Here is a 17,704-nt window from a genome sequence, read left to right as displayed (position 1 = left end):
GTCCTGCGGTCCCGTTAGGGGTGTGAGCGCGCTCTTAACCACCTGGTGCTGCGCTGAAAAGTTTCCTGAACTGGGTTTTGTGAGGAGCTAGGAGGAATGACACTGCTGCTGGAGGGAAGCAACCCTCGCTAGGTCATGTACCGCCAGAGCAAAGCCACCCAGGCAGCCTGCCTTACTCTCACAGAGCAGTTCTCAGGCCCCTGCATTGCCCTCGTTCTTTCCTTCACTGTTAGGAAGTTCAAACTCATGCCAGAGTTTCTTTGCACAGGGGATTAAGACAGTTTCCTCACCCCTGCCTACACCTGTGAGCAGCTCACACCTGATTCCAGCTGGGGACTGAGGGATTTTGAGGAACCCAGTCCAGAGCAATGAGGGTCTCAGAGAAATAAATGCCTAATTTTAAAATCTCTCCTTATCTTCTTGAGCACGTGGAAGGTAAATGGAAGATGAAGGATAAAGCTATGAGTGTGTGTTATAAAGAAGTGGTATACAGCAGCAATATGAACTCAAGGCCTCTCTGGAGTTTAGATAATATCTTTTTATGTGTGTTACCTTGAATGGTGGTGAGATTGTCAGGAAATCTTATGAAAGGCCAGAGGCTAAGGTCTAAAGGCCCTGGGAGGTGCGAAACAGGAGCCTTACTTTTCTTGTCATTAATAGGTCATTCTCTTAATGTCTGTGTGGTAGAGGGAGGATAATACTACCAAGTTAGAGGAAAAGAGGAAAACAAGTATGTAGTGGTTACCTATGGTCAAGCAGATTTGCTTCCTTTAGCAGTGGAAAAATCCCAATTCATTTCTTCTGTATCTTCTCACCTGACTGTTCCTGATGGTTTCACCTACCAGTATGCCTAACACTAAGTAGGCTTTGTAGTAGTTATGAGCTGTAGTCATACTTCATTAAACAGAAAGCTATGTGTATTTAAGTTATTTGTACTGTTGCTTTATAGAATCTAAGGCAGACTAAATGAGTTGGATGATAATCCTGCTCTCCATAGGTCAGATCAATCCCCATTAACAGGAACAATTAGTGCCTACACATAGAAACTTGAGTAAGTCACCAGGTGAGTGCCTTCAGACTGGTAGTAACTAATTGCCAACAGCAGCGGATTTAGGATGCTTATTCTGCAGGTCAGCTGTGTATCTCCCTGTAGGCAGAGTTGCCTGCACATGTCATTTGGAACTAGTTTATAAGCCACCAGTGCTACATAAGCCACACTTAAGGAGGCTTTGTTTTAGTAAATGCATTTTGTCTGTACTACAAATACAGCTGTCAGCATTTGGGGGCTGTAAGTAAAAACAACCAGTGTATGTGTACCATGCAGTTTTTAATTTGAAAGGGAAATATCTTTTTTTTTATTTTCTGATATAATGACTGGTGCAGAATTATATGGTTGTTAAATAATTTCTGAAAGCTAGAAGTCTATATCCTGTATGAATTACCTACTCTACCACACCAGTCTGCACAACATGAGAAAATTCAAGTTCAGAGGTATTCCTCAGAAGACCTAGAGTTTTCAATTAGTTTCCTGTTTCAGTATTCCCATGAGCCAACTAAGATCTCAGTCTGGTCCTGCTGCTTTGGTAGGTTTTGATCTTTCACTGTCTCATGTGTGTACACACACACTTAAATGGAGGAAAAGTCCCAATGGGATGTTTATGCGCAAAATGTTGTGTAAACCCAAACCCAGAACAGATCTCTGTCTGACTTGTAATATACCACAGACATGCTAATATGCTTAAAGGACTGACACTGCAGAAGTTGGAGGCCTTAAGTAACTAACAGATGGGAAGGTTCCATCCATCTGTGATTGAGGTAAGAATTTTTATTTGACACCTAGTCTGAAGGAACTTTCATAATTTTATTTTCTTGAGTGACATGCATTCCTGGTAATTTTACTGCTCAGACTGGCTCTATATATGTCCCCTATATGTGAAAATTAAAAAGGTTTGGGAGCCTCTTTGTACTGCAGAGAGGCACGAATAGTGAGGAATATCAATCAAACATTATTCTTGGGTTAGTGCATTTTATCTTCTCACAGGCAAATTCAACAGCTGAAACAGAATCCATTTTTATTGAGGAAGTTTTTAGGGAATATAATTTCTTTAGCTGTTTGGAAGGAGATATTCCTTAACATAGCTTAATCAGCTTAATGCAACAACCTGTATCTTAATTAGAATCACACAGTCGGTATTTCATGAATTGTATCTGCAGTGGTGTATTTGCCTTGGAGATAATGTGTGCATTAATCGTGAGCAAGACAGCTCAACTAACTTGATTATAAAGCTTCTCTTGATTAGGTGTTTGACCTATACAACAGAAGTTTATCAATATTTTGTTTAGATCTCAAAAGTGTAGAATTAATATTTTATTCACAGAGTGCAATTTAGTTAGTTGACATAAGCTGTGTCAGAGTAAGATACTTTCTTGGGCAGTAACTGAAGCACAATCTGAAGTAGGAAAAAAAAACGAAAATTCTAATAGTTAAATATTTTTGTAGCTTTACACCTGATCTGTCTTAGCTTAATTGTGAAAATCCTCCAAGATGATAAAATAAAAAATGTTCTGTCATCTCTTGCTCAACCTTAGAATACCAAGTCATCAAACCCCTTCAGACTTAGGCTTGCTATGCAATGTTTACCCTTACTGTGTGGATGTAGTTTATAGCAGCAAAAAAAGCACACTTGCTGGAACACTCTGTGCTGGGTCTCTGAGTGAAATAAACAAACCCAGAGAAGACATTTTTCACCACTCAGATAGTGCCTATACTAACGTTTTTATTGCATAGAAATATTACACCAAAATAAAATCTGCTTGGTAGTGAAAGCCTCTGTAAAATTGGCCCATACTGGGACAGAATCAAAAATCTAACCTAGCCCTTCTAGTTGTAGTGTGGAGAGGAAACCATTCTTATGGTATCCACACTGTTTAGAAGTCAAAGAAAAGTTATTTGGCATCTGTTGCAGGCAGAGGCAAGCAGATTTTCAAAACATGTGGGATGCCAAATTCCCCTGTGAAAGAGGGTTGAAAAATAGGCTAATATTCTCACTGGACTTCAAGATGCATTACTGTTTTAGAAAGTCATTCTAACTGCACACTACTCCCCATGCATCAGAAACCCCATGGCTGAAGCACGGTCCAGTAACTAGAAAGAAAAATGGCTCAAGACTCATCAGTGCACACGGGTTTGACAGAAGAGCCTATTTAAGTTTAAATTACAGCTTTAAATTGCCATAGATATAAAACTGATGTAGAATCAATATCTAGTTCTTAATGAAGTAACTGTAAAGGGCACATTTACCACTACAAATCCAAACTTCTTGCATGATAAAGAGTTTGACAGTCTTTGGGACTACAGAGGAGGAACTTAGTGAACTCCAGTAGAAAACAATAATAATAATAATAACACTGCATCTAAACATTGTGTGAAATTCTGTCTAATGACAAGCAGGTATCTCTAACTTCTACTTAGGGGACATAACTGGGAGAAGACAACAGCCAGAGCCATAACGGAGCCATTTAGGCTGTGTCTGTACTAGTAACGGGCCAGGAGCATTCTCCAGCCCTGAAGCCAAATCATACAATACGTGCATTTTCATACCGGTAATCTTTCCTAGCCCTGGAGAGCAGGTGGCTTTATCAGAATTGCTGCTGAAAGTGTTCCCTGGCCCATACTAATCCCTGAGCCATGCTTGGGCACTATCTGGGAGAATAGCCAGATTAGCTGAAAGGAGCCAAAACACAGGTTGTTAAGCCTTGGTAGTGATTCAATAATTACTAGTGATAATGTAGTGGTGTTCAAGGTCCACGCCCTCGTTTTACTGGAACACATCTCGCCTTAGACAATGCTTCCTTTTGCAATTTAACCATGTATCTCAGGGGAGCGATGTGACTGCTGCCAGAGGGAAGCAACCTTCACCGGGTCAGGTACCACTGGAGCAAAGCCACCCAGGCAGCCTGCCTTACTCTCACAGAGCAGCTCTCAAGTTCCTGCATTGCCCTCATTCTTTCCTTCACTGTTAGGAAGTTCAAACTCATGCCAGTGTTTCTTTGCACAGGGGATTAAGACAGTTTCCTCACCCCTGCCTACACCTGTGAGCAGCTCACACCTGATTCCAGCTGGGGACTGAGGGATTTTGTGGAACCCAGTCCAGAGCAATGAGGGTCTCAGAGAAATAAATGCCTAATTTTAAAATCTCTCCTTATCTTCTTGAGCACGTGGAAGGTAAATGGAAGATGAAGGATAAAGCTATGAGTGTGTGTTATAAAGAAGTGGTATACAGCAGCAATATGAACTCAAGGCCTCTCTGGAGTTTAGATAATACCTTTATACGTGTGTTACCTTGAATCACAGGAATTGGTGGTGAGATTGTCAGGAAATCTTATGCAAGGATAGACACTGAGGTCTAAAGGCCCTGGGAGGTGCGAAACAGGAGCCTTACTTTTCTTGTCATTAATAGGTCATTCTCTTAACATCTGTAAGGTTCAGAACAAGATAATGCCACCAAGTTATCTTGTTCTGAAGGAGGAAAACAAGGAAGTAACGGTCAAGCAGATTTGCTGCCGTTAGCAGTGGAATAATCCCAATTCATTTCTTCTGTATCTTCTCACCTGACTTTTCCTGATGGTTTCACCTCCTCCAAGGCCTCCTTAGTGTTAGACGTACTAGCAGTAGTTATGACCTGCAGTCATACTTTAATAAACACAAATCTGTATGGATTGAAGTTTTGCCCTCTTTGACCAGAACATATCTGGCCTTAGACAACACCTGATTTTGCAATTGAACCATGTATCCCAGGGGAAATTAAAACAAGTTACATTTGTTTCCAAAATCAGTGAAGCTTGGCAACCTCATTGTGAACACACATTACCATGAGATGATGCTGTTACACTCAGTACCTCGTAATGAATTGTAATATTGCATCACGTTTTGCAGAATGACTCTGATTAAAATTTATTTAGGAAATTCAATTACAGGGTCTAAAAGGCCCGATCAGATTCAGTTTCTTCTGTGAGGGGCACTCGGCAGAAAGAGCAATCCTTGTCCTTTTGTGATTGAATTTTAAACTGGGTCAAGATGCAGTAACAAGTTTAATAAACAGGAAGAAAGGATTCAGCATGTACCAGGGAGGGAAATGAAAAGAACAATAAGAATATATAGGGTAGCTCCTAACAGGTTTAAGTTAGGAGCATGAATTAGAAATTGTAAAGCATTGTGCTGTTTTCACAGTAGGCAAGATGATGACAAACTGATTTGTGTCTACACGCACTACTGAAAGGGGTCCCTGTAATATTCATTTTAGACTCACACTATAATGGATTGAGCCTGCAAGTGTCTTTTATTTAAGGGAATATTTCTTACATATAGTGCCATGGCTTGAATGTGAACGTTGGCAGTTGCTAAACTCATAACCGTACCCTCTAGTTTCATTCCTTAAGTGACCAGATCACTGTCTGTACATATAATGAACCTTATGTTGCACTTATGTCTTCACAGGTCCTTCCTTTCCTTCTTCTCTCCATGTGGCTGTAAGAAATATTTGCCCCTAAGTCTGTGCTTTGTTCACCAGAGGGCAAGTGGGTTAATATGAGGTAGATATTTGTCATCTGACAACCCTTATCAGCAGAGGAGCAAAGGGTCTGGGTCCTTAAGATGGTCTGGCTGCCTTTATGGCTCTGAACGTGGGAGAAAAATCCATCCTGCTCGGTTAGCATATGGCCAGCCTGCAAATTAGGAGGGCTAGCTGCACAGGAAGAGCTACAGAGCAGTTGGAGAAGGACAAGATAAGGTGTGTAGAAAGGGAAGGAGGCATGGTATAAGAATGTGGAAGAATATACTCTTACATACTTCATGATGGAAATACACTGGAAGGGGTGTTCCAGGCCGCATACATCTGCAGAAGGAATATCTAGACTGCCTGAAGAGGATGATAAAAGGATGCATAGGTTGGGTTTTCAGCAGCAGCGTCCTAAATAGATTGCTCTCCTAGTGATTTCGGGGGTGCACCAAGACAGTGATGAGCTGATCTTAGGAGTGTGACCAGTCAGTTCATCTCTTTATTCTACGTGATTTACAAGAGCTGCCTATAAAGCTACAGAGCATTAAAACTCTTCTTTCTCGTGTCTGAACCTAACACCTTTCAAGCCTTACAGACAGGCTATGTTGGAGGCTTGTAGACATTTATTTTCTACTAGTGACATATTTCTAGGAGCCTGGGATTGGAGCGACTTTGAAATGATTGTCTGTCTTGTTTTTGAGTACAGAGCTGGTGTAATGCCTCTGACAACAATGCAGAATAAAACCAGTGATGGTCATGGAAGAGCTGGAGCCCCCCTTACAGACTTTTACAGCACTTACAGAAAGACAACAGAAACATGGAGTTGCATAGAAGCAGGCTCTTTCAGAAAGAATGAAACTTGGGAAGCTGGGTTTTCTGTTTGATTTTAGACTTTGTTCTGTAGTTTCAGCCTCCCAATGCAATAACCTGAGCCCACCTCTCCCTGTTCTGCTTGGGCAAGAGACAGCGGAGCTGTGGCTAATCCAGTTAGCCGTATGCACAAGCTGGCTGGCCAGCACATGTGCCCACTATCATCTGGCTCATGCTAAGCACAATACACTGCTGTTTTCCACCTACTTTTTCCATACTCAGGGATTATTTTGTGTCTCGTTCCACTGTCCAGCTACCGACATTGGAGAAAATAATAGGAATTTAAATAGCTGTGGCTGTATTAGACCTACTTTTGAGGTGCTCTGTTGCATGTTTTGAAGCCTTGGTCACTTGACTGAGCAGAACAGATGCCTTTGGATCGTTGTTTAGATCCCATCAAACACAAATTTTTTAATGCTTGCTTTCTGTGAAAACCAGGCTGCATGGAAAAAGACAGATATGAAGAAATCCCAGGTTTCTTCACAGTAAGAATTGGAATGTAGCTGAGTTGTCTGCCTTTACTAGGAGACAAGGGAATGCTCTGATTTCCTAATCCACAGAAAGCCCTTCAAATTGCTGTCCTTTCGAGGATTAAAATCAGCTAATGCTGGCAGTAGTGTAACTGAGAACTTCTGTGTAATTCAAAATAAGTTAGTTTTTAAATAACAATGAAAAAAATAAAAAACAAGAAAAAATAATGACTTTTTAGGTTTGGTAAGTTTAATGTAGGCGAAACAGTCATGAATTAGAAAGAAGGTGTGTAACAGTGAGAAAAGTCAAAGCTTCCTTGAGATTGCTTGTGAAGGACCATCCTTTTTCTTGCCTGTCCAAACTGTTTTGCAGCTTTATTATAGATGCATCATAGAAATAAGGATTAGAAGAGGCTTCAAGAAATCCTGTACCAAACCACTACGTTCAGCGAGGCTCTTTCGGATAACTGGAGCGTTATAATTGTCAGCACCCCACACGGGCATGCTGTGTACTACAGGAAGATGCTTTCAGCTGCTGCTATGGCACTGATGGAAGCTACTGGGCTCCCAAGGCTGATCCCAGTACCGACACCTCCCTACTGAAATGAGGCTGAATCCTCATCTTCACGTCTTCATCCACAGCTCCCGTGGGGAGAGGGAAAGGAAATCTGCATTGATTTTAACAGCTGGCTTTGAACAGAGGAGAGGGTTATAAATAAATGTAAATGAAGAATGAGGGCATGCGACTAGAGCCAGGAAGGTCGTGTTTTGGTGTGCCAACAGATGAGCAATGCTGAGTGGCATTTGAGAAAATGTCACTCTGAATGTGTAGACACGATGATGATGTCAAAAGCAGCTCCTTTGAATTGGGATTCGGGAGGATCCTCTATTTAAATCCTGTCTGAGCTACTGACAGGCTGCATGACCTTCCAGAGCTCCGTGGGTCAAATGGGTCCTCGCTGCAACTAAATAGACTACAAAGGATTTATTCTGGGACTGAACTTGATTTCTCAGACGTCAGTCAACACAGCTGGTTCACTGGGTGGCAGAAAGAAAAAACCCATAGATGTCACTGGAAAACACGCATCTGAATGGAACCTTTTAGTGCTTGCAAAACTAGAACAGAACCACACAATTGTTTCCTAAAATGCATAAATAATTGTTGATGGTGCTTTATTGGCAATAAACTCTGTGAAGGTAACTTAAGGCTTTTTTCCCAAGGTAATTAGTAGTGTCATTTTCTTTTCCAAAAGGGTTGTGATTATTCTGTATGTTGCTTGTAACTTTAAAGATGATTGATGCTTCTTTACATATTCTGGCATAATTTTTTTTCTTCAAAAAAAATCACAATTGACTCAGGAATACAGCACAGGGCTGCACAAAGGTAAGCTTCTTCCATTGAAAATACTTTTGGAATCAGATTAAAAAATAATGGTGGTAATTAATGAAAGAATTTTTATTAAAAATAGTTAAACCACATAAGCAGAGGATAAAACTATCTGTAAAATGGAAGCAAAGATTGCTTCTAAATTGGAAGCTTTCTGCTTCTTCACATGGAAGCTTTTAGAAACCACAAATTTATGGATTTGGGGGTAGAAATATCAAGTGATTTGCTTCTTTGTGGCAAATGGAGTGAGGGAGTGGTGTTCTCTTACTGATGTTTAACTCCACTATTTATGTTTAATCATAAAAGTAGTGGAAATTTCAAGTGCTATTCCCCCTAGTTTCACCAAGCTGGGTTCTGGTCATGTTTTCAAGGCTTGCTGAAAGGAAACTAAATGCTAATGTCAGAGCACCTGTGTCACTGGGAGAACTTGGGGAGATCAGAGTGTGTAAACTGACAGAGACAAAAGTGGTTTACAGGGCAACAGTAAGAGATGTTCTCCAACAAAGGAAAAAAATACATAAAGGGTTCTTGTCCCTGCCATTCCTGTCATCTAAGCAAAATGAGTAGTTATAAACAAAGTTTTTGTTTGTTTGTTTGTTTAATCCCAACTGCTGGTGTGATTTAAGTTAGGTATTTACAAAACATAAAATCAAATGACCTCAATAAATATAACTTTCCAGCTCCATGTACATTTCACTGCTCTTCCACCAGAAATGTCCTAGTTCTAGATAAAGCAATACTGAGATTTAACAGGTAGGAGAAAAAAAATGTTTAACTTAAAAAAAACGTGGAGAGGTGACACTGGTACATTTTTTTACTTCTTTTTCAGGCCAATTAAATAGTGGGGACAATGGAGTTGCAGACTCCAGACATGATTTCATGATTTTAAAAAAGATTCAAAGGGTTTTCCAGTTCATCCTCTTGCTTCAGAGCAGAATCAACTCTATCTAATCAGCTCCTGGCAGATATTTGTTTAACCTGACCTTGAAAATTTGCAGTGATGATGATTCTTCAAACCTCCCCTCAGCAAGCTGCCGCATAACATTCCTTTCAGTTCAAAAGCATTTTGTAAAAAAACAACCTAAGTCTTCAAGCAGCAATTTAAGGCTGTCACTTCTTGCTGGATCTGTAGGCATGAAGAACAGTTTATATCTCCTTTGCAACTAGTTTATGTGTATGAGAACTGCTATCATATCTTCCCTCAGTCATTTACTGCTAGACTAAACAAATGAATTCTTCCAATCTTACCTCATGGGTCCCATTTTGTATAGCTCTGAAAATAACATGGCTCAATTACATGGCTCTACCCTGGCTTGTTATTGGTCTTTCTTTGAGTGAGGTGCCCTAAAGTGCATGTTGTACTCCAGCCAAGGTCTTATCAGCGCTGATTAAAACTTCATGTGTCTTTTATACTAGCTGTTTCCACACCCCATTGTGATGGCTGCAATGGTACCTGATGTCACACAAAGCTGTGACAGTGCTGGATTTTCATGGTGCTGTGCCACACCTAGACACTTATCTGAGGGGCATACTGCCTGCCAGTAACACTTCGTTATCTTACTTCATCATCTTTCTCTGCAGCTAATTATTCTTAAAAACAATATCTCACATCCTTCCATTGTGAGCAGCTTCCTATTCCTTCCAGACCATTTCTCTGGTTTGTTACGTTTTTTTTTTTTCTTTGATTTTCCTGATCCTAGGCTTCACAGTTCCTGCAATTTCTGTTCAAGGGTCATTAAAATTTAGTGAATATCCTTTCTGCTTTGTAACCAAAGCCTCAAATTCAAACACTGAACAGTGCCAGGCGCAGGCCAGGCTTTTTCAGAGCCCTGTTTGCCAGGTTCTCCCAGCTGCCAGAGGGTGCTGGGTGATGCCTTTTTCAGGACCGTCTGCCACCCACCTTACAACACAATCACCTTACAGCAACTTGGGCTGGAGCAGCAGCATCAAGACAAGAACACAAGATTCTGAATAAGCTGAAACTCTTTGCAATGCTTTGACTTCCCTCCCCTATGTAACTGGCAGGGGACCAGTATTTGGTTGCCTTCAGCACAAGTACCTTTGTTATATAACTAAAATCCTGCTACACCCCAAACGTGGCAGGGCACACGTTCATCCTACAATGTGCACAGAATCACATATATATATAATCACAGATATAATAATGGTCAAGGTTGGCAGGGACCTCTGAAGATCACCCAGTCCAACCCCGCTGCCAAACAGGATCACCTAGAGCAAATTGCACAGGATGGCATCCAGGCAGCTTTTGAATATCTCCAGAGAAGGAGACTCCACAATCTCTCTGGGGAACCTGTCCCAGTGCTCTGTCACCCTCACAGTGAAGAAGTGTACCCTCATACTCAGCTGGAACCTCCTGTGCTTCAGTTTGTGCCCATTGCCTCTCGTCCTTTCACTAGGCACAACTGAAAAGAGGCTGGTTCCATTTTCTTGACACCCTGCTTTTTTGGTTTCTCCTTTCTTCCCATTTGTCTGTTTGGTCATTTTCTTTCGTACTACACTGAAACACTCCTTAGAGATGGAATGAAGCAGATATTTCAGAGAACTAGTAGAGAATGGTTAAGTGAGTTACATCAGGCTGACACAATTTAGAGCATTTACATGTAATTTTTTTCTCATCTTTACCTGTTCTTTCCATTTCCTACCTGCCAGTCTCATTCCCCTCTTGTCTAACTTCCAAACCAAAGCAATGTGTAACACACAAGCATTTACTGAAGTCAAAGCAAGGAAGTAAATAAAGGTGTAAAAAAACAACCAAACAAAAAAGTAAAAGAAATTACAATAAGTAATAGGAGAGATGATTGTGGACGAAGGTTTCAGTCAAAGATTTAGTTGAACCAGTGGTAGAGATGAAGACTGGCATTTTTCAGATGCACATTAGAAGAGGATAAAAAGATGATACGGGCTTCACACTAAGAAATGAATCACCATCTTAGACATGATTCACTGTAGTTTTTCATGATGCTTCCTATATCTTAAACAGATATTTTGACCTGGATATTTTGGCCTGGAATGCTAAAACACCCATATAAGGGGCAACACAGAATGATCAGTACCTTCCGCATAGTCCTTAAGGAAAGAAACAGCTGAGCCTCAAATATAAACTGTGCTGAGGTCCATGCCATGCCAACAGTCCTCTGCCTTTTACAGGACAATAATTCATTCTCTGCTGGCAGATTCAGGTCTCTGGGACTTCACAACATGATGACAGAATCATAATGGCATTTCTTCCAGAATTATATCTTCTGTTTTGCATAAATTAGAATTGTTAATGGAGGGATGAAACAGAGAATTCCTTTTGTCTGCAATGACCGTGGAAGAATGGCTACACAAAGCTATGTCTCACCTAACCAAAGGCAGGGAAAATAAATCCAAACCCAACATTTTCCCTGGATTAAAATGCCTTGTTAGTATATATAGTCTGACTTGGAGTAACTTGGAGTCTGTGGTAGGATGTACTGGATGAAAATCTGTGACTGTTTTGATACATAATTTTGGCACAGACCTCATGGTTAGAATCGTCTTTTCTGTATTTAAATCTGTAAAAGTTTGTAATGGAAGAAGTCAGCATGGGTTTCAGATGCTGATAGGTACATGGCAGCAGGAGCCTAATAAAGATGTGACACTAGCCAAAGCTGAAGTATTCTAAATTAGCTAAAAGGCAACTGCACATATTAAAACAAAATAAAATATTAAAATAAAATAAAGTGAATTTACATTACATTACATTGGGGTTTAATAGAAAGTGAATCAATAATTTGGGAACTGGGAAAGTTATGTTCTACTTGTGTCAGCCACCATCTTGTGCAAGTCGTCTGCTTAAAGGCAGGTACTTTGAATTAAATTGGAGCATCTCATTGACCGTGCTGAACTTTGATTCAGGCCTTTACAATCTTTGCCTGTAGAGACCAGACAGTGAATCTTAACTATGCACATAGCTCCTGGTGCCTTGTTGCAAAGTGGGTAGATGAATTTTCCTTATTCAAATATAAATGATTTGGGGAAGATTATATGTAGGAAATGAGAGCGAGTCCATACATCTCTGAGAAATTTGTGAGGACATTATATGGATTAAATAAAAATTGAACGTAAATGCTACATACGCCTCCTTTTATTCAACCAGAGTCTGCTGAAAACCTTGAAAAATAATGAAAACAAATAGTTTCAAGAAGCTTTGGGGGAGTTTAGAGTTTCTCAATGAATTCCTTGTTATCATGCTGTATCTATAATTATACTAAAAAGTACTCCTAATGCTTAACTTGTAATTCATAAAAAAAAGATAAGATTTAAATAATTCCACTGGTAAAAAGCCAAGACCAGAAAATGCAGAATACCATTTGGAAAAAAAAAAAAAAAAGTGGACAGTCAAAAGGAAAAGCTGTGAGATTTGTGCACTGTGCAGCTGGCAGCACATTTCTGAAGCTTTCTGATTTTATTTTATTTTTTATACAACAAGTATTCTGAACAAGTGTTTCAGAATACAGTGAATATGTTGCATAGTACAGAAAGAAGAACCTGCGTTATCAAACTAGCAGGATGACTGAAAGCCATAGTCAGAAACACATGAGATTACGACTAATACTTAAAATAGTGCAACCACCATGCAATGTCATCAGTGACTAAACCAGCTAGAGACCAACAGCCCACCCTTTGGTTCTGTTGAATCTACTTAGCAGTTGTGACTTGGATTCCTGCTCCAAACCTCCTCTTGTTTGGCATACTGCAATTTATCTGCCACGAAGACCATGCCGTGTTTGAAAATCCTTCTTAGGTAGATCTCTTAAGCCTCTCGTGTTAACCCAGTTCTTCCTTACCTACATAGTTAATTGGGATTTTTCAAAACAAGAAACACATTTCAGAGGTACACAGGTACTCTCATACCTCTCAGTCACCATCTCAAGTTCCAAAGGTAGAAGGAAACACGTGCTTAAGGCATGTTGGATCTTTACATGTGTATGTCAATTCAGATATGTCCTGGACACTTTAAACTTTCTGCTTGTCTACAGATCAACTCAGTAACATGTATGCTCTAAAATTCTTGCATTGCAAACCTGACAAATTTCTGAGCATATCTGGCTAAACTGCATGGCTTTTGTGAAGAAGATGGAAGGTATTCTGAAGAATCACAGTGCCCATAAAATACAGAGCAAACCTGTGCATACACAATGTCTGGGATTAGTAGATGTTTGGCAGCCTGCTCAGAGTTCCTGTTCTGCCCTGGCTGCCAAACATCTGGAAGTTAGTAGAAAAATTCTAGGGAAGAAAATGACCAGCAAAAGCAGCCATCTCCCACAAGACGTGGTAGGCCTGGCACTGTGGGCTATAATAGGGCTGGAGAAAGGCATCTATCTGGGACAAGGGAGCATGGTAGGTTAGAGAAGCTCCAGAATGTATTTATTTTTCGGAGAATCATAAAAAAGGACAGTAAATCTGGAGTCAGTCTGCAAAAAGAACTTCAGTGACATGTACCAATAAACTCAGTGTGATTGTTTACTTGAAATTTAAAAATTCAAATAACTTCAGTGAGTTAGCTGCTTGATTGTGTGAGCAGAAATATCCACCCAATATTATCCCACATTCCCAAACTCCTTCTGCTGGCTTCTCAGGTTATAACGCCCCCAAGTTCCTCTTTACCAGGTATCTGTCAACACTTCTAGCTTTTCTCTTGGTAACTTCTACAGCGTAGTTAATTGGTTCACTAAATAAATAAATAAATAAATGATACAGTTGCTACTCAGTCTTTACTCACCCTAAGTAACACAGAGAATACTCAAGTGATTGTTTTATTTTTATTTTACTAATGACAAGAACTCAGTATTTAAATTTAAGTAAAGATGCTGCAGAATTTCCAGGTCATTGCATGTTGCTGGAGGCCCTTGCAGAATATAAGTTCAACTTGCTGTGCCCTCGAGTGAATGCATTTATAATCTGTATAACATCCTCTAAAAATTCCATAAAATATATGGATCTGATCTTTAGATGAGGGAAGCCTGGGATGCGCTACTAGCCTGAGGCTCAGGATAAGATTTGTTTTGCCCAAAGGCAGCTTCCTTGAAGTTGGGTATCTTCATCTGCTGAGCTATTCATTAGTTTCTCCACATTCGCTGGGAGAGGCAAGTGCCACCAGGAGACATTTTTGCGTAACCGTCCTAAGAGAGGTGTCCAGAATACAACGGATAACCACATTTTGGAGGTGCCTTGTTTCTGTCCACTGGCTATTGAGAGAGTGTGAAGGTTTTCAGAGCTGAAGTTAGGTGTGATGAATGATACCACCTAGTAGGTGCAGGGCAGCCCTACAGTGCAGAACAATGAATGGAAATTCAAATTCAGCTAGCCCATGATGGCATCACAGACCTCAGAGGGTCATCATGGAAATCAGCCCAGGTGATAAAACTGGCAAAGAAGCTGGATAGAGCTGTAAAGCTGTATACTTGTATACATTGCTTCTGCTGTTAAACTGCAACAGGGAATGGGTAGCTAACCAAAACCTGCCTTGGATCAATTACTGTTTGGGGTAAGTCTCTAGCTGTGTTTGCTAATGCTTTCTTAAGCATTACTGAGATTACAGAGATTAAAGATTGAGAAAAGAGTATAAGAGAGGGGATAAAAGAGAAAATTCAGTTATCTGGATATTAAATAGCATGTGACTGTACATTTGTTATGCTATAAGCTGTGAAGAGTAGCATTAACAACATTTTTGTTAAAAAATGTAGATTTTGAAAAGCTACTTTCCTTCTGCAGTTCCTTAAGATTCTCGCAGCACTGTTACCTGAACGATGTCTGGGCAGAGAAGGAATGAATGGCAGAAACATAGAATGGTGGCTATACTGGCTGCTTGGCCAGGTGCCGAATTCAAATATTATCAGCAATTGTATTAATTTCAGTTTCACTAAGTGCATTAATTTCTATTGAATTATACTAAGGATTTGGGTTTCCTTTTAATTACTTTCTGGAGAAAACATTTTATTAAAGTGACCTTTTCTTAAAATGAGCAAAAAGTTGAAATAAATTATGGAGTTTTGGGAAGCTGAAATTTAATTAACTGGAGGGTAGTCTATAGGTAATAATGACAAAAATAATCAGCTAGATGCCAGTGAGCAGCTGGCATGAAAACCATATAACACAGTGTCCACAAAGCTTGATTTATATTCTCAAACCAGCTTTAGTCACACACACAAAAAGCCTCTCCAAGAAAGTATCATTTCTTCAGCCTATGTTTTCAGGCTCGTTTGAATTCTGCTGGCTTGGCTAAGCTAAAGGCAATTCCTGGCAGCAGTATTTCAGCATATTCATTAAGTGCAATACTATATCATTGCTTTAAAAACATAGTGGATTGTAAATAAACAGTGAACATGATGACTCCACAAAAGCAAACACGGCACTAAACAGTCGTTTAGCTGCAGGCAATTTCAATTGTTAATGCTTTTACTGGGTGCTGGTTTCAGCAGTTTTGAAGGTCTTTCTCCTAGCAGTGCTGTTCTGACGTCGGGTTGCTGTTGCCTGGTGCCTGGGGTTGAATCAATCTGTATGTAAGTCGGGAGAGTGCTTCCAGACTACTCCTATAGTAACCCAGTCGTGGCAGTGGGTCTTGCTGACAGGAACTTTCACTTAATTTTGGAATAAATATTTTATCCGTTCAATTGAAATAAAATCCCTTTGATGTGATCATGCTTTGCTCTTATCAAGACTGTCGTTCTAGTGCACTGTTAGAGCAGTGCTGGTTTCAAAGGATGGGGTTCAGCCCCCGTAGGTAGGAATATGCAGATTTCTGATTTACATCACTTTCACTGCTACTACATTTTTATTTTAATTTTTTAATATAAAGTGGAAATATTACTCTGTGAGCAACCAGACAGATATAGGGGCTCTGGAAGCAGCTGAATCTTTTTTTTTTTTTTTTTTTTTTCATATTGTGTATTTGTAACAATCTCCCCAGTGTGGGTTCTAAAATTCTGTGTGAGCTCATACCACAGCCTTCTCCTCAGCTGCAGCTTGCTGGCCACTCCTTTTCATGAAACATAGGAATGGCATTATCTTTGAGTACTCTGTGTTGAGTTTGGTTGCTATTGTACAGTAAAGAGCACGGAAACTTCATTTCCTCAGAAAACAAGTTGAAATTGTATAATTCAGACTGTGTTTTACTACAGGCTTTGGTGCAGTTCCTAACCAGTTTGGAAGGTAAAGCCTACTTAAAAAACAAAAGTGCCGTACTGTTTATGAGGAATGCTAATCCGAAATAGCTACTTAGTGTAAAATGCAAAGCTCCTCATACTCAGGGTGAAATCTGTAGTCTGGATTTGAAGGAACCAGATTGTCACCCTGAGAATCTCACCTACATCTTCTATCCATTTTGTAAAGCTACATGGCAGCCTGAACTGCTCGTGTGTTATGTTGATGAATGCAGGATAAATTACAAGGACATTGTTTACACAGAACTCCCCTCTGCTAATCCCGGCCCTTCTACTTCATTGTTGCCGGAGACTGGATGCATAAGCACTATGGAGAAAGGTCTCATTTTCTCCATCTCATAGTGGCAGAAAATACTGTTTACCTAAACCAGAGGGATATTGTGAGCATTCTTTGTTATAATAGCCTGCTTTTAAATAATCTACCTCTAAAAAGAGATTGTTAAAAACAGTTAAAAAATAGTGTTTTGGAGGAGTTTAGCAAATAATATTTATATATTCATCCCATACTGCTAGAGCAATGGTATTTGTTTTATTTTGTTGCATTTTCAGCTGAATAACAACATTTCTTGATTTGAAGTTGCATCGCTGTAATGACCTTTGCTGAATGCTAAATTTTAGATTGCATTTACATATGAGACACTGCTATTTTGTTAAGTAGGAGACATATTATGAGGATAATCAGTTTATCTTAAGCTGTAATTCTATGTCTAGCAAGGATTCAAATTTCTAGGATGGCTAATGGCTTAGTGAAGTCTGGTAAAATGTCTTTGAGATAAATCCCAGCATAATGAGATCAGTTAGATCTAACTGTAAAATGGAAGGGAAGATTAATTTTAACTTTCAAACACACAGTTTGGTGCTTTGCTTTTTTATTTTACAGCTTGACAGAGATATATTTGAAATGGGGAATCCTGGAACTGGATGGATCTTTTGAATATGCATAAACTAAAAAGGGAGAAACTAATCTTAAGAAGAAAAAAAAAGCAACTAGCTTCATGTAGGGATAGATTTTCTATTCCCCAGAAACTAATTTGCCTCCAATGTAAATTCTCTGGTAAAAGGCTGTGCCTACATTGCAGATACAAAATGCTTGTGACATAGGTTATGTGGGTACTAAAATAGTATGGGCAGCAAAACAACAGTAAAAACAAAACAAGTTTCCACTTTTATTTTTAAATATATTCACTATGCTGTGCTTTTGTTTTTAGTATT

General features: G+C 39.7%; 1 long non-coding RNA gene across 2 annotated transcripts; it reads left to right on the top strand.

Annotated features, from left to right (window-relative positions):
- The first annotated feature begins 1 nt into the window (after window position 1).
- LOC137849830 (uncharacterized) lies at window positions 2-8,970 on the top strand. 2 transcript variants are annotated; one of them, XR_011092089.1, is made up of 3 exons: window positions 2-1,583; window positions 1,725-1,815; window positions 7,272-8,970. It is a non-coding gene; the product is annotated as an uncharacterized lncRNA (long non-coding RNA). The 2 variants fall into 2 exon arrangements; XR_011092088.1 differs by having other exon boundaries at window positions 2-1,815.
- The last annotated feature ends 8,734 nt before the right edge of the window (window positions 8,971-17,704 follow it).

Source organism: Anas acuta, chromosome 1 (assembly GCF_963932015.1).
Source record: "Anas acuta chromosome 1, bAnaAcu1.1, whole genome shotgun sequence".
Lineage (NCBI taxonomy): Eukaryota > Metazoa > Chordata > Aves > Anseriformes > Anatidae > Anas > Anas acuta.
This window is presented reverse-complemented; position numbering and strand designations above follow the sequence as displayed.